This window comes from Camponotus floridanus, unplaced genomic scaffold (genome assembly GCF_003227725.1).
Source record: "Camponotus floridanus strain SB8 unplaced genomic scaffold, Cflo_v7.5 scaffold40, whole genome shotgun sequence".
In the NCBI taxonomy this organism is placed as follows: Eukaryota; Metazoa; Arthropoda; class Insecta; order Hymenoptera; family Formicidae; genus Camponotus; species Camponotus floridanus.
Window position 1 is genome coordinate 605,067 of NW_020229548.1, and position 16,047 is coordinate 621,113.

At 27.6% G+C, this 16,047-nt stretch overlaps 1 protein-coding gene across 1 annotated transcript in view; it reads right to left on the minus strand.

Moving 5' to 3' along the window:
- The window catches only part of LOC105254109 (cardioacceleratory peptide receptor), a 69,854-nt gene that overhangs the window by 42,863 nt on the left and 10,944 nt on the right, over positions 1-16,047 (minus strand). The window lies entirely within an intron of this gene.

Here is a 16,047-nt window from a genome sequence, read left to right on the forward strand (position 1 = left end):
ATTTTATAGTATGTATATTCCTAACGCATACGAAAATTTAAATTTTATGCATTATTTAAAAACTAATAATAATACACATATTATTTCTGTTTAACAAAGAAAGATATTATCGAACAATATAATACAGTATTTACAATATATACAAATAATACAATTTCTTAATTGGCCATTTATTACATATTTGCGGAAAACATAGCATAGTTTGAATTATTTATTTTTAGAAAGTTATTATCCGAATTCGTTTATTACTGGTTCTTTATTTTATACTTATAATGAATCATCGAAATGTCAAAGAATATTATTCGTTTGTTGTTTGCGTAAATATAATGCTTTCTATAAAAAATAATGTTTGTCTTACATATTTGTGTATGTATGTAAGATTTTCGATTTACAGTAGAAACTTGTGTCGTGCGTTGTTAACATAAATATGCCAATGTTGGGGTTGCAAGCTTTATTAAATCGGTATCACGACGGCGCACCCGGGAAGGGTTCCTTCGTGGAATACATCCCTTGGGATTGCCACCGGAAATCGTCTTCTCCCGGAAACATCGCTATTCCTACGAAACGTGTGAAACCGACTCACGATAGAAAATTGAATTTTCGTTCTCTCTGTTTCGTTCAATCTTATACTTCATTTTTCGTATTCTTATTTCTTCCCTTATAATTTAAAAATTTTTAATTTTATATGCTTCTTAAAAGTTGTTTATTTGTATCTTGCAATATTACATTATAACGTAAAGTTATTAATATACGGTACTAGTTTTCTTTCCTTTTTATAATTTTAAAAATTTTAGATATTATTTGAATTTTGTGTATTATGTATATCATATATCGTTAGATAATAGCAATACAACATATATTTTCTATAACTTATTATATTTCAAAAAAATAGATATAAATTATAATTTATTTAATTTGTGATCAAATTTTTTTTTAAATAGTAATAGCTTTCATTAAATTTTCTTAAAATATACATTAATTAAAAATAGTAAAGATCAAGATAGTGGCAAAGTATTAAAAAACTCCTCATTCTCTTTGCTTCTTTTTCAAATCGCTTATGAATGTCTACGTGTTTTTTTTTCTCATAAACGCAGCACAAATTAATTACAAAGTACATTAATATAATTAAATACACGAAATCATACTAATTATACTTATGTTTCTGCGAAATTTTTATTTTTATGCAGTATTACTGTTGTTTTTATTTTCTTGTGGATGCATAAGTGTGAGCAATTGTGTTGAATTCATCATGAATAATTATATATGAAAAATCCAACTTTCTTTCCGCGCAACATATATACAAATATAACTATATTCTTAAATTCTATTTCCGGATTATATAAATTTTAAGTTACTCTCTCGACTATCGCGGATCGCGATTTGTAGCTTTGATGTACGATTTCTGTTATCTCTCTTTTCTACATTTTTTGCGTCTAAATATTGATTTATTTTTTTATTGTTTAAAACCTAAATATCCCATGAACAAATCTTTATTCGAAATATGAGATGACTTTTTTAATGTAACTTTCAAAAATATAATATAGCAATATTGAAATGATCAATTAAAAAATAAATGTAGATATCTTTTGTGTGTAAAATATTCAATAGCGTATAATATTCTTCTCTCGAATAGTAAAAACAAACTTATATTTTATGCTTTATTGCGTGTAAAATAACAAAACAATCAATCATTTATTCTATTCAATCATAAGATGATATTTAGCATTATATTCATTATGTTTATTGCAAGAGCCTCTTTCTAAATTACAGTATCCTCTTTGTAAATTGCAGTATCCTCTTTGTAAATTGCAGTATTCTCTTTGTAAATTGTTGTACGGAAAGTGCTTATATTTATCAAGCTCGTATTCATGTCAATATTTACTAAGTATACATTGCAAGCAATGTTTACAGATTCGTCATAACGAAAATTGTAATTTACTGACGATGCGTACTAACAAAAGATATTTATTTGTAGACATGCATAACTTTTGAATCATAATTTTTATCTCGTATCTCCATGGATTATCTATCTCTTTATTTCACGTCGTACTTTATAGCAGCGGATTTATAGTGGATTTTCACTCGACGTCGATGAAAAATATGACGGCGCTTTCGGTTAAAAGCTGCACTCGAGGGAAGTGTCATATATCACAGATTACAAAATTGCCGTGTATTTAGATGTCTGTAGTTAAACTCTCGTAAAAATAGTTGATTTTCTGACGATTTTTAAACGTCAGAACGTAGGTTATTCCTCAAATACTCCCTTTTCCAAATCGCAAAAAAAAGAAATATATATTGGCAATTATCTACAAATAACTTGCAAATAACTGCAAATACTACTTGCAAATATTTTGCAATGATTCACGCTCGTTAATATAATTCGAGCATTCAATGTTTGGCATATATATTCATATTAATACTCTGTTCCTCTTTCTTTCTTTCTTGTTTTCTCTAATATTTTTCTCTAATACTATTAACAAAACCCACAAGTTTAATCATTTGACATATAATTATTTTGATATTTATATAAAAATTATTAAAATATGTTATTAAAAAATATATTATTAAAAATCATTATTAATTTATTATTGTAAAACACAAGTATTATATCATATTCATCTTACAATTGGTGTGACAATTATCATGATTAATTCCATGATCACAGACATATAGAAAAGAATAAAATATCACGGAAAAAGACAATAATGTTCTCTCCCTGGTTTTATAAGTAAATAAAGATCTATCTAAAATTGGAAAAAGATTGAGAGATTAAGAAGAATTACGAAGATATCATCTTCGTTTTTACTGAAATGTGATCTACGCGTGTACAGCGAATCATCAATCTTATATAATGAACTTGACTTTTTATAAGCGATTGTTTTCAGGGGAATTTAATAATATTATTTTTCAATGAGGATCGACCTTTTAAAAAAACTTTGCGTGTTTATAATTTATTTAATCTAATTTTAACATATGAAACGCTTGAATATGCTTGAAATTATTCCAGTCAGGATATTATCGGCACTTACTATTATTATATTAAATTATTCCATTATTATTGTACCGATAGTATGTGTATCATAAACAAAAACTTATTTATTTATTTTTTAATTTTTATATAAATATATCTCATTCTTCTCTCTTTCTATCTCTATTTTTTATATTTTATTTTTAGTTTTGCAAAAAAATAAAAGTTATTATTTCTAAACTTTTTCACGAAATGCGTATTCAATCTAAAAAGCAGTACTTATCTTAATAGAAAATTTCAATGGTTCCGGCTTAATAGATTCTATAATAAATTGGAGTGTGCAGTTGAGCGAAATATGCTTTAAAAATACAATAACGTGAGAGAATTGGAGATGTATTTCTTAGCAAATAATAAACATAGCTGTTGCAATTCATTCTCATCCGTGAAACATCATTATATTTGCATTTGTTGTAATAATCGCAATTTACACTACCTTACATACATTCATATTCTCGAAGTCGCACTCTTTATTACAAACGAATCGTTTGACAGATACTTTAATCAAACTAGATAAGGCCAATTCGCTCGTAAGCTTAAGATTTTAAAGTCTTGTAAGGGAATCATGTTATTGTTTATAGAGAAACCGGTGTATCAATAAATAAAAAATAAAGAAATTACTATAACGTAAAATGATCAAGTCAATAAATCATGATTATGTACAAGATATTTTATAAAACCACCAAATGTTCTTCTTCTTGATAATTTAGAAATAATTTTTTTTTAACGATAATATTGAGGAAAATCATCATTTACTTTTCTATCATCTTACTTTTCTAATTTTTAACATTAATTCGTAATTTTAGCTATATATAATAATTTTATTAAAGTTTATCAAATTTTAAATTTTAAGTTTTTTAAATTTTATTAAATTTTAAAAAAATTATCTAAAGAATTTGTATGATTTCGTGGATTACTTTCTCCTTATCTTTTCTTTCTTTTTCATTCTCGATAAAAATAATTTATTTTTAATAATAAATTTTATTGTATTCAATGATTTACACTGTCATAATATTTTGATATTGAGGAAACGTTAATATACTTATAAGAATTGTATGGAAGAGGCAATTGATGGTTTTATAATGCATATGTATAAAATATATAATCGTAATTGCCGACAACTCGATGTCGCCGCAATGATGTTGTGTCAACGCCGGACGCAATAATGCAAACCACAATATACTTTTCAAAACCTGTCATACACGACACTTTGATCGAGATTGCTCTTCCAACAAACGGCTGGTACTATGTGCTTTGACATTTTGATTACATACGTAGCACGCTTGTGACAGTTTCCGTGAGTAATCGGTAAAAGCACAATCTTACCGCAACAAAGGACAGAATTGCATGACAAGAATGTAAAGTGCTTTGGAGATTTTATCGAGATTTCCTATTGATAGAATTAATATTGATGGAGTTAATAGAGAGTCCTTATTTGACAGAAAAAAAAGATATATGACATTCGAGACAAAATATATTTAGATATTGAGACATTTAAAAAACATTTGTGTATCGTAATACATATAATAATATATTGAATTTATTTTATGAATGAATTCTTTGGCTGACAAATCGATAAATTTCACAAAGTCAAAAATTCTCGCATTTGATGATATACTCAAAGCCAATTATACAAGAGAAAGTGGCCGAAAAGCTAGCAGCTGAATATTGGAAAGTTATTGTCGGATATAGGTCAGAAGATTACATTGCTCGAAAATTGATTTTATCTTTGCCGACAAAAATTTAAAAAACCTGAAATTTTTGCTAATTTGACAGATACTCACGAGAGACAGTAACTGTCACAACATGAAAGATTAAAGTATCGATTTTGAAATCTCGTCTGAATGACAATGTTATGAATAAAAAGTTAAGATTATCTTCGACTTTGGCTTTCTTTATTTAAAACTGAAAACAATATTATATATCCAAAATTCATAAAATTTATTAAGAAATAGATTAAGAAATTCATTAAGAAATACATGGAAACATAATTAAAAGATAAGTCAGTGGATTCGTATATTGTTTGATAAAATTTAAAAATAATGGTAGCAATTTAAGCTTGGACCACTCCGGTACCTTTATCCTTTAGATAATGACTCCCATAGGGAATATTTTCCCATATATAGGGTACTTCGAACGAGCTCGAACGAGTTCGCATTCATCAAGCGTTTCTCTTCGAAAGCTTGAAGCTTATTTTAAGAATAAAAGTGGAAACTCATTGTTATCTGACTTTTTTCTGGTATTATTACGTGTTCCTTTGGTTGCGCGAATTCTGTTCGAGTTGTTAATTTTCTTAAATTCGAATAGGAAAACGCCTATCAGCATAAATGCATAAAGGAAAGGCCGTAAATGGTAGTAACATCGGTGATACATCCGTCGACACGAATGTTATGGTTATTGCAGATGTGATATGGGAGCGATCGTGTCATATAGTAGCACGATAATGACCAAATCATGTGTTCGATGGTGCATATAATCCGCCATTTGATAGCTAGGATTATCAGAAAGCGTTGTGGTGCATTTAATGATATTGTGCATTCAAATAGAAAATATGACCTTTAAAAATCTTCCTCTAATTTTTTTTCTCACTCTTTTATTGAACTTTTGGCTCACAATCAGTCATTAATCTCTATTTTTTTATATGTATTCTTATTTAAATCTTTTTATGTATTTTATTCTATAATTTTTTTTTATTATAGCTAGATTGTAAATTTGCTCTCATAATAAGATAGTATAAAAACTCATATAAAACTCTTATTTAATATTTCTCTAAAAAATATAAAATTAAAGTTCAATATAATAGACGTAGAACATACAAAAACTTTCGTTCATTCAATCAAAGTTCGTTATTTCAAAGAATCTTTAGTTTTCAAACAAGTAATACATGCATAAAATAATATTATACAGGAATTTAAATTATTTAAATTCAAAAGAAACAAAGTTTTATTCTTTATTTTATCTTGAATGAAAATTTTAAAAAATCGTTATTTAATTATATTAATATTAATCGTATATAAATATTAATCGTTATATAATTATATTACAAAATATCTAACTTGAAAATAATTTGAAAATAATCTAAAAATTAAAAGTTTACAGCAAAGAGGAATTTTCTAAACCATTATTGCAAACTTTATATATGCATTAGAAGCAATTATCAAAGCTTTTCATTACGAATAATCATTGCAATTCCAACTACTTTGATTTCTCTCGTTTGAAATCGATTCATCAGTTTGCTTGATTTACGCAGAACGCCGTGATAGTTTGCGAAAATTATCGGTAGCCAATTACCATTTAGATGCGCGCATGTGCTTTAGCTTAATTCTCGATCATCGGTAATTAAACGGCTAAAGAGCTATAAATTATGACTGCATGATAGAATTAGATTACTTTAAGCTGCATTTATATCTTGTTTGCAGTCATAAATGATTTCGATTGGAAATTATTACATAAATAATTCGCTAAGTCACAAATATATCGATTATTGCATTTATTCGATGCCAATTAGGCGATGTTATAGTATCAATTATCAATTCCGATATAATTAATATCGGATTATCCATTTTCTTTGTGTATATTTTAATTAATACAATTGTATATTGCACAATACATGTTATTTAATATAACATATAATAATTGCTGTTTCGAAATCAATAATCTGTGAAGACGTTATCGAATCGTTGTAATTAAGTAATTAATAATTGGGATAAAATATGATACGTACAACTAAAACGTAGACTAAGATCGTCGCTCCAAAGTCTCATTCCATATTTCAGTTAAACGTACCTAATAATTAAATTAACTATTTGTGTTAATCATAAATTGCAGGAAGATTAATTTATAATTAAATAATTATTATATTTTGACATTGTGTAAAATTATGTTAAAGAAAGAGTAACAATGTATCTTATTAAATATAAATATAGTTATATATTAATATATTTATATTTAATAATATTATAAGATTCAGTTTCAAATTTTCCAATGATACGATACGTATAAAGTAAAATAAGATAAAACGAACAAATAATATTTATATTTCAAATTTTAGCAATAAGGAGGGATGATATATTTATAAAAAACACACAATAAAATTTATCAACAAAATTATCGAGTTTTAATTATTTAAAATGTTAGGTAACCTAAGATGAATATAACTTATTACGGTTATTTATCGCGAAAACTCTGACAGTGATTAATGACCAGTTTCACAGCAAGTGTAACAATTTTCATTCGAGGAAACTTAAATGCTGTCGTCTGACTGCATAATTAATTTTCCAGTGATTATCTCGATGATCATTTCAGCTAGTTTCCATTTATGAATTAGAAAGAATCAGTTGGAGAAGTTGCGATGATAAATGAAAAAATTGAGTTGTCATATTTTGAATTAGACTATAAAAAGATCGATAATTTATTTATATAATTTATTTTCCTTTGTAAATTTATATATACTTATACTGAAATTTTACATTTCATAAAATTATATTCAAATATATAATAAACTGTATTGTGTTTATTATAATCGTAGAATTTGAATTGTTTAAAGGAGAGAAAAAGAAGAGAGAGAGAAAGAAAAGCAATATAAAACATATATATTCTGCTATATTTCATCGAAACTATTTTATTGTATTTGAAATAATCATATCAATTTCATCAATGGTATAAACGTCCCATTACATATATTACATAATATGTATGATATATTACATTAAATAAATTTATTTAAATTCTACAGTAAAGTTTTATTAAACATTCTCTAGATTTTTCAACAAGAATTCTAGAATATTGTATAATAATATTTTAGAATTTATGCAATACCTTAAAAATTTCTAACGTAGTAAGATAATGTAATAAAATTTTACACTTGATTTATATTATACTTTTAATTTCTAAAATTTTCGATATTTAATTAAACAATCAAAATATTTAATGATGGAAATTTGAAAGTTACGGAAAAATTGATCTGATCTTTATTTAAAATCATCAGCTAATAATTTATAAGAATTGTACTGATTGGTAAGAATTTATAACAAATAATTTTTGAAGTATAAGAGAGCAAATTAGTGTGTTTACGTCATAAAATTTAAACATGCATATGTTGCAACAAGTAATTTTCGTATGTAATTATAATTGCAAAGAGAATGTTTAAGCGATAAAAATTAGCATCACGCGTGGCTTATATTATCGCGATAAATCTGACTCAGTCGTTTCTGTTTTTTTACATTTTTGTTTGCTCTGAATCGTTTGCATTTAAATTATGAAGCATATAATCCAATAATGATATTGTATATATTATATATAATAAATATATCAGTATAAACTTGTGTTAATAAATACATTCCAACGTTTGAATAAATTAAATACAAATCAAGTCAATCATGCATACATTTACAAAACAATTGATATGATGATAAATTTATACATTTTATTGTTTATTTTATTAAAATGATCAATTCCATTTTATCGAAATTACTTATTACTTAAATTATTACTTAAATTATTGTTCAAAATAATGTTTTAAGTTATAATTCTTGTGCAAATATAAATAAATTTTCAGAAAATAAAAAATTAAGTAATAAATTTTTTGTAAATATTTTATATATATATATTTTTTTTCGCAATATAATTTTAACTTTAAAATATATAAACATAGTTGATATTTGCATTTGCAATACGTTAATTACATGCCAAGAATATCAAAGTATCATGAGGTATATGAATCTAGTATATTAAAAAGAAATTATATAAAAATTTATAGTGTTTTATTAATTATTTTAAATGAAGAAAAGTTTCTATTTTTTGTATGCTTTTATATGATTATATGCAAATATCTTTATATTTAAGGAGCAATCATGCCTTAAAAAAGATAAAATCGTGAACAAATCGTCAAATCGTTTTAATAAGACCTTCAACGACGGAAGACGAGAATGAAAGGAACAATCGAATTGTTCTGGCATCGCTTTGTGATACTTAATTAAGAGATATAGCGTCCGGATTATAATTGATCTCATCGTCTATTCAGCAAACTGGCTATACTACAAAAGGAAAGTGGAAGCGGAGAGGCAAGCGTGCCGTCCAAGAGAATGAGATATTTGTCTATGTGCTAATCGGAGCTTAAGTCGGTCGATAGCTTACATAAATATTGTGCGCGCGTAAATGCAATAAATTATCGTTTCGATTAATTTCCAAGAACTTTGTTGATATTATTCCTATTATCGGCATACGAATTAAGAGAATCATACAAAAAAATACTGATCGCTCGAGAAATTTCATTGATTCAACCTAAAAACTTTTTTTTACCATTATGTAGTTAAGAATATGTCGTCTTGATATTAATAAAAGATTTTATATACCGATTTTTAATACATAATAATATACGAATAAATAAATATTTCAAATGTTTTTTGACGATTAGACATAGATAAATCCCATTCACATATTAGAAAGTAATTTGAATAGATTACCGATATTTTTAATTTAACATAATAATACATTCCTGCAATGAAAAATATCATCAGATTCCCTTACAAATTTTCCGAATTAGCAGAATCTTTCCTTTCGAATGCGTACATTGTCATGATTTTATCGCGAGGAATAGTCTCTAATCGCTTTAACGAAAGACAAATGGCCAGCCGCCTGTGAAAAGTTGCATAAATCGCAACTTTGGCAGCGAATTTATCGAATAGTCGGGACACTCACTGCGCGTATGTCAAGCCGATTTACACGAGAGAATTTACGGAGAGAATTCGTGCGGTAGCCCGACTGTCATGAAATATACGGCCGCGGAAATAACTTTCTTCACGGGGAGGACGCGCGGTACGTGCCAAGTTGTACGTCTACCGTAAAATTTATCAAGGGAACGAGCCGGCACGGCTCTAATGGGAACATGATTTTTACGAGGCTCTTTTTCAGCGCGACGCGCGCAACTTGTTACGCGACCGTTCCGCCTGCAATTACATTCGACGGCTACAACCGCGGAATGTCGTAGCTTTTTCTCCGCAGCATCGATTAAGAAGAAATTTCACTTACGCGCGCTCTTATGCGCTCTTGAATTCACGCATCATCGAGTAACCGTCTTTTTTCGTGCGACCGAACGAGACCTCGCTCTTACACATCGTTCGCCCGGAAGAGAAACTTCAATTTTAAGTACGCGCCCAAGGGAAAAAGAGATTCCGATTTTATCTCTGGAATGATAACGTCAAATAATTGCCAATTCACCCGTTGGGTGTTGCGTCCTACATATGAAACATTGAAAAGCGATATTTTTCTCTTCAATCGCGCATGATTTTTAAAATATCATTATTTTGCATCTATTCAATTGTAAATAATGCATTTAAGCACGCTAAATTACCTTCATTTTAGGAACTACGATTTTTATTTTTTTATATAAACGTGATATTTTAAAATATCATAAATGAATCATAAAATAAATGTGATATTTTAAAATATCACATTTATATAAAAAAATAAAAATCGTGGTTTCTAAAATGAAGGTAATTTAGCGTGCTTAAATGCATTATTTACAATTGAATAGATGTGCTGAATTAAAACGCCAATATGAAACGAGAAATCAAATATATTCGTTTCAATATCAAATATACATATCATTCCGATATCAGATGTACACATCATTACAATATCAAATATACTTTCAATTAATAAGTATATAAAAATTGGTTTTAATATCAGGAACGTGAATGCTGAATTTCTTATGTTATTTGATTTTTGACGAAATCAATAAATTCATCGATAAAAAGAAGGAGTAGCGACGATTAATTGCGACCGTTGAAACGTCTCTAACTCACAATCAGAATAGACAGCACAGATAGGTCTTTGACGGGACGAAACTTTCTTACAAAAACTGCAAACTTTTTTATCATACTCCCTTGCCGCTTTTATCAAGAGCATTTTTCGTACGAATTAATTTGAGGACTGAGCATCGACGTGTCGCTTTCTCTCTCGGGTTCGAAAAATCAAGCCTTTGGCAATGCTTCATTAGCATTGCGTGGTAAAGTTTTATTCCGTGTTATTACACATTAAGTTGCATTCCGTGGAATACATGTTTTACTCAGCTACCTCGTATTTTCGCGTATAACGGTCGTCCAGTATCATAAGAAGTATATGATAGCTCGTAACATTCAATCAGACTTACGAAGGATACTTGTTTTTACGAGACCGAGTTATGCGGGAATGAGAAAACTTTCGTTGCGTTATAACCCTGGATTACGCGAGAGTAGAAAATCGTTTCGTCCTTTGGGATCACAATGTTACATTTGGGTGGAATATCTTCCCGTGACTTCTCATTTTATATATCTTTACTTGATATTTTCACGATCTTACTATGCTTGATATTCATCGACCCTATCTTGGAAAAAAATCTTCATAATTCAAAATTCACTAATCTTGATTTGTAAAGCGCAATCGATATGCAGATATAATAATGTTAAGGATGTTTTATACTTATTTTCAAAATATTGAGAATTTAATGATGAGAATTTAATGAAAATTGTACAGAATGTCCTTACATATGTTTAGAATCTTCCGCACAATTTTTAAATCGATTCACTAAAGTGTTCACAAGTTAGAAGGATTTTAATTTGCACTGAATTAACATGTGTTCTTATGGGAAACGTATAACCACGTCGATTCAAATGACAAAAACACATGGAATTAATATTCAGAATTTGTTTAAAATTTGCACAAGTTTAGATACAAAGGAAATATTTGGTCAAATAATATTATACAAGTACTAACTGATTAAAAAGATATTAAATATAATTCAATAAAGTTAGCCATGTATCTGTCTCACAAGGCGAAATTTTCTGCCAAAAGTTAATCATTTCGATGAACAAAATTCGGAATATTTCAGTAAAAACGCAATAAATTCCACACAATTTTTTACTCAAAATACACAAAAAATGGATATATTCGTCAATATTGATTTTCAGCTACTTTTTGCTGGGATTGTACATACAAACAACATATACAAACAACACATAAGAATGAAAGAATGTTTTTTTAACAATATATGATCCTATATCATGTCAATAGTCTTAGAAACAAAGATTGTCGATGTTCAGTTTTTGAAGATGTAAAGGAAATGCTCGCTACCATTTGCGGCTTCAGCAGGGAACGGAACATGTATTGTTTCGTAACGTGGTACAGATGCGCCGAATAAGCTCAATCCACGCGCAGCTGGATACATACAATGTACCTTATACCGGCAGTAATGTAGTGAAATTCGTACACGTTTGCGAGAGAAACTAGATAAGCGTAAATTGGATGACACCAACAAGAGATGCTAGGAGAATACCGTTACCAAGCAGTTACAAATCCTTTGATCAATTTATAAATAAATTTTTCGTATCTCGAATATCGTTGTTTTTCTGTTTATTTAAAAATGTATATAACTGATAAAGCTCAAATTGAAATTTTACTAAAAGAAAATTGGTTTTAATATCAGGATTTTGCTAGAAATCATATAATAATCAGCATTTGCTAGAAATTATATAAACAATGTCTGTCAAAATAAAAATTAAAAATTAAAATTTCCATCAAAATAAAATTAAACTAAAGTTACATGAAAAATAAAATTTTTGTTGAATCAAAATTTACCTAAAATTAAAGGGAAAAAAAACTGAATTTTTGTTCTTTGAAACTCGATTCGTGAAAACATGTGAAAATTTTTGAAATTTTTTCGTTATTATTTTGCATCTACTGATGTATTTTAATTAAAAATTTTTAGTTCAAAAAAAATTCGGCTTGTCAATAAATCTGTAAATAAGACAGGCACATGAAGAAATAAAAGTGAGCACTAATGAAATATAAATATATAAATATAAGGTGAGATCAGATAGAAAGGTATGCGAGATATTAGAGAAGTTAAACTGCGTGAAACGCTTGTTCATAAACATAATTTCGTAGTTGCGATTAGAAACATTTTGAATACTATTACAATAGACAAAATCTATTTTAATGCAGTCATTATTGTCATTACGTCACTTATTTCGCTTGAAAGATGTCACAGGCAACTGTGCAGGAAGAAAAAGAATAGGAAGATGAGAAAAGAATTGTTTTCACTGTCTCGGCCGTTTCGTGGCAGCTTAATTTTATCGGACGCCTGTTTCCAGCATCGCGCGTCAATGACCCCCTCTTTCCCTCTCTTTTTCCATCCGCTTTCAAGCTCTTTTTCTCTCATGGCTTCAGCTCGGGGCGCATTCCTAGTAAAAATAAGCGAGTTCCTCCGGCATGGTTTCTGCAATCGCGAGAGGAGAGTACACGAGAGAAGGGAACCTTCGTTGTCGTCATCGTCGTCGTTGTAGTTTTAATACGCGCGATGCAACCGTCTAGACTTCAGAGTGCGCGCGATATACGCGATTGCAAGCAGACGCGAATAATGAGATACCAAGAGAGATGTGAGAAGAATCTCATAGGCGAGAACAATGAGTTCATGTGTGTGTATATATATCATACATATGTACGTATATATAAGATAAGGAAAAAATTTGAAACATCTATTATTTAAAAATATATTATAAAATTATTTCATACTTGTAATATATTGTGTGTGTATTTGAATTATTTCCTATAAATTAAAGTTTATACACAGAAAAAGAATAAATGTCAAATCAAAACTTATATACTTAAACTAACGCGTTCATTGTTTCGTATATACGCAACAATTTATAATCTTCTTAGAAGAATTTAATTTTAAATTTCAACAATATCACAATCTTATTTTAATATTGTAATTGTCAGCTCAAAAATATATAATTCTACTTTAAGAAAATTATAATCTTTGATTTAAAAATGTTATTTTCTATCTAACATTGTTTCTTTTCCATTCAAGAAAATTAAATCTTAAATCATAAGAATATACTTTTCTTGGTTGAACTATATAAAATGACTTCATTCAAGTAAGCAATTATTCAAGCAATTATATTTTTCTTTCATTAACGCAATCTCATTTTAAGATTTTCATGTTAAAACTAAATATATTTTCAAAACAAGAATGTCCTTTTTCTCTGTGTATAAATTAATCTAAATTTTCATCGAATATATCATTCATTTTATCAGATACAAAATAGCACAAAATAAAATTGAACTTGATATTAAAAAAAGAATATGTTTCACTCAGCATAAAGTTTATATATATATGTGTAACATATATTTGTAATAATTTATAATATAAAGTTTGATATATCTCAATTGTTCCTTTAAATTTCTTATTGATTAAATTCTCGTAATAAGATTAAAACTACTTTTAATATATTATAGAAATGTAATATTATTTTTTATAAAATAATAAGGATATTTCTTTATTATTCTTTATTAATCCTATGAGTTGAAATAAGTTGAGTCAATCTGAATCGATTTGATAATAATTTAAAAACTAGTTTTAAAATATAATAATTTAAAATTAGTTTTTAATTTCTACGTTTTTATTTTTTATTTTATTCCACTTTTTTTAACGAAATCTATAATGACGATATAGATATAGAATAAATTCTTGAATTGCAGTTGAAAAGCGAGCAGTGTATCAACCGATTACGCTGCGAAAATAGGAGTACTATAATTTTTTCTCGTCTAATTTTCTCAACATGGAAAATGCGATTTACATAGACGATAACGGTAACAGAACTGCAAGTAATAAGTTATCGTAGATCGGGGTTACTTTGATCCGGAGCACGATTATTGTTGATGAAATTTATTGCCGGTATTTTATACATTTTACTCTCTCCTTCTTGAAAGCGACAGCGCTTTGCTTCGAGCAATTTCGTAAATTGACAAGCGAGAAGAAAATTGAGTATGTAATATCCAATAACTTTAATTGAAAAATATTTCTTTCTAAGAATTATTTTCAATATATTTTTAAAAACTGACAATTATGCATTTTTGCATATAATTTCTTCTAACACATAAGATAATTACTGTCATAAGATGTGTAGATGCAAAAGCTTATTTTAAAATTGTCTTTATGTACTTTCGAGAAACGAAGATTACGTGATATAAAATTTTCGCTAGCTTAATTTTTCCTAATCTAATTTTTGTACTTTTAAAATCTAAATTTAAAATATAGGGGACTTAATTTACTCCAAACACTGTTATTGTTGTCATATTTGTCTGTATTTCTTTTCTAGTGAAAAATGCAGACAAGCACAAACAAACGTCACGAAATATTTTGCTTCATTGCTCATGTATAAGGTTTCGTTCGATAATAAGAAGCGGCATATTTCCAATAGAGCGAGCAATCAAAAAAAAAGAAAGAAAAAAGAATGTTCGTGATTCGTAGCACAATTTTTTCGATCATGTATTACAAGAAAATTCATGAAAAGTAGTTCTAACGTTTAAGAGAACATTTATTATATTTTGTTAAAAAATGTTGTAAAATAATAGTTGCACTTTTATCAGAGCAAATCCTGGAGCGTGATAAAAAAGCGCGGATAAGCGAAATTCTATTTCAAAGTATGAATTTTTTGCGCAATGCATGACGATTATTTAAGAGAAAAAAATCTTTCATTCATGAATATCCTAAATAAAGTATGGTAATGGAACGTACGCTGCATGACTTAAAATTCAGTTTTAACTGGTAATTTTCTACCTATTGTGCCATAATTTGCGCATTCAAAATTTGAAAATCTTTCAAATGTAAAAAATACATGTATTTATGCGCAATAATAATTGAGTCATTTATATTATCGGCAAGAATGATTTTCATTTCAAATTACTTCTTTCTCTTATTATAACAAAAACAAAAATAAAATTAAAATAACATTTTTGCAATTAAATTTTAATTTCAAAAATAAAATTAAATAAAGATGAATGTAAATATTAATATAATCAGATACACACACACACACACACACACACACACACACACACACACACACACACACACACACACACACATACATATATATATATATATATATATATAATTAAAATATAAAAATATTGAAAAACAAAATATATAGTGCAAATATTTTGAAATCTGCAGAGTAACAAATATTTATTCAATATTT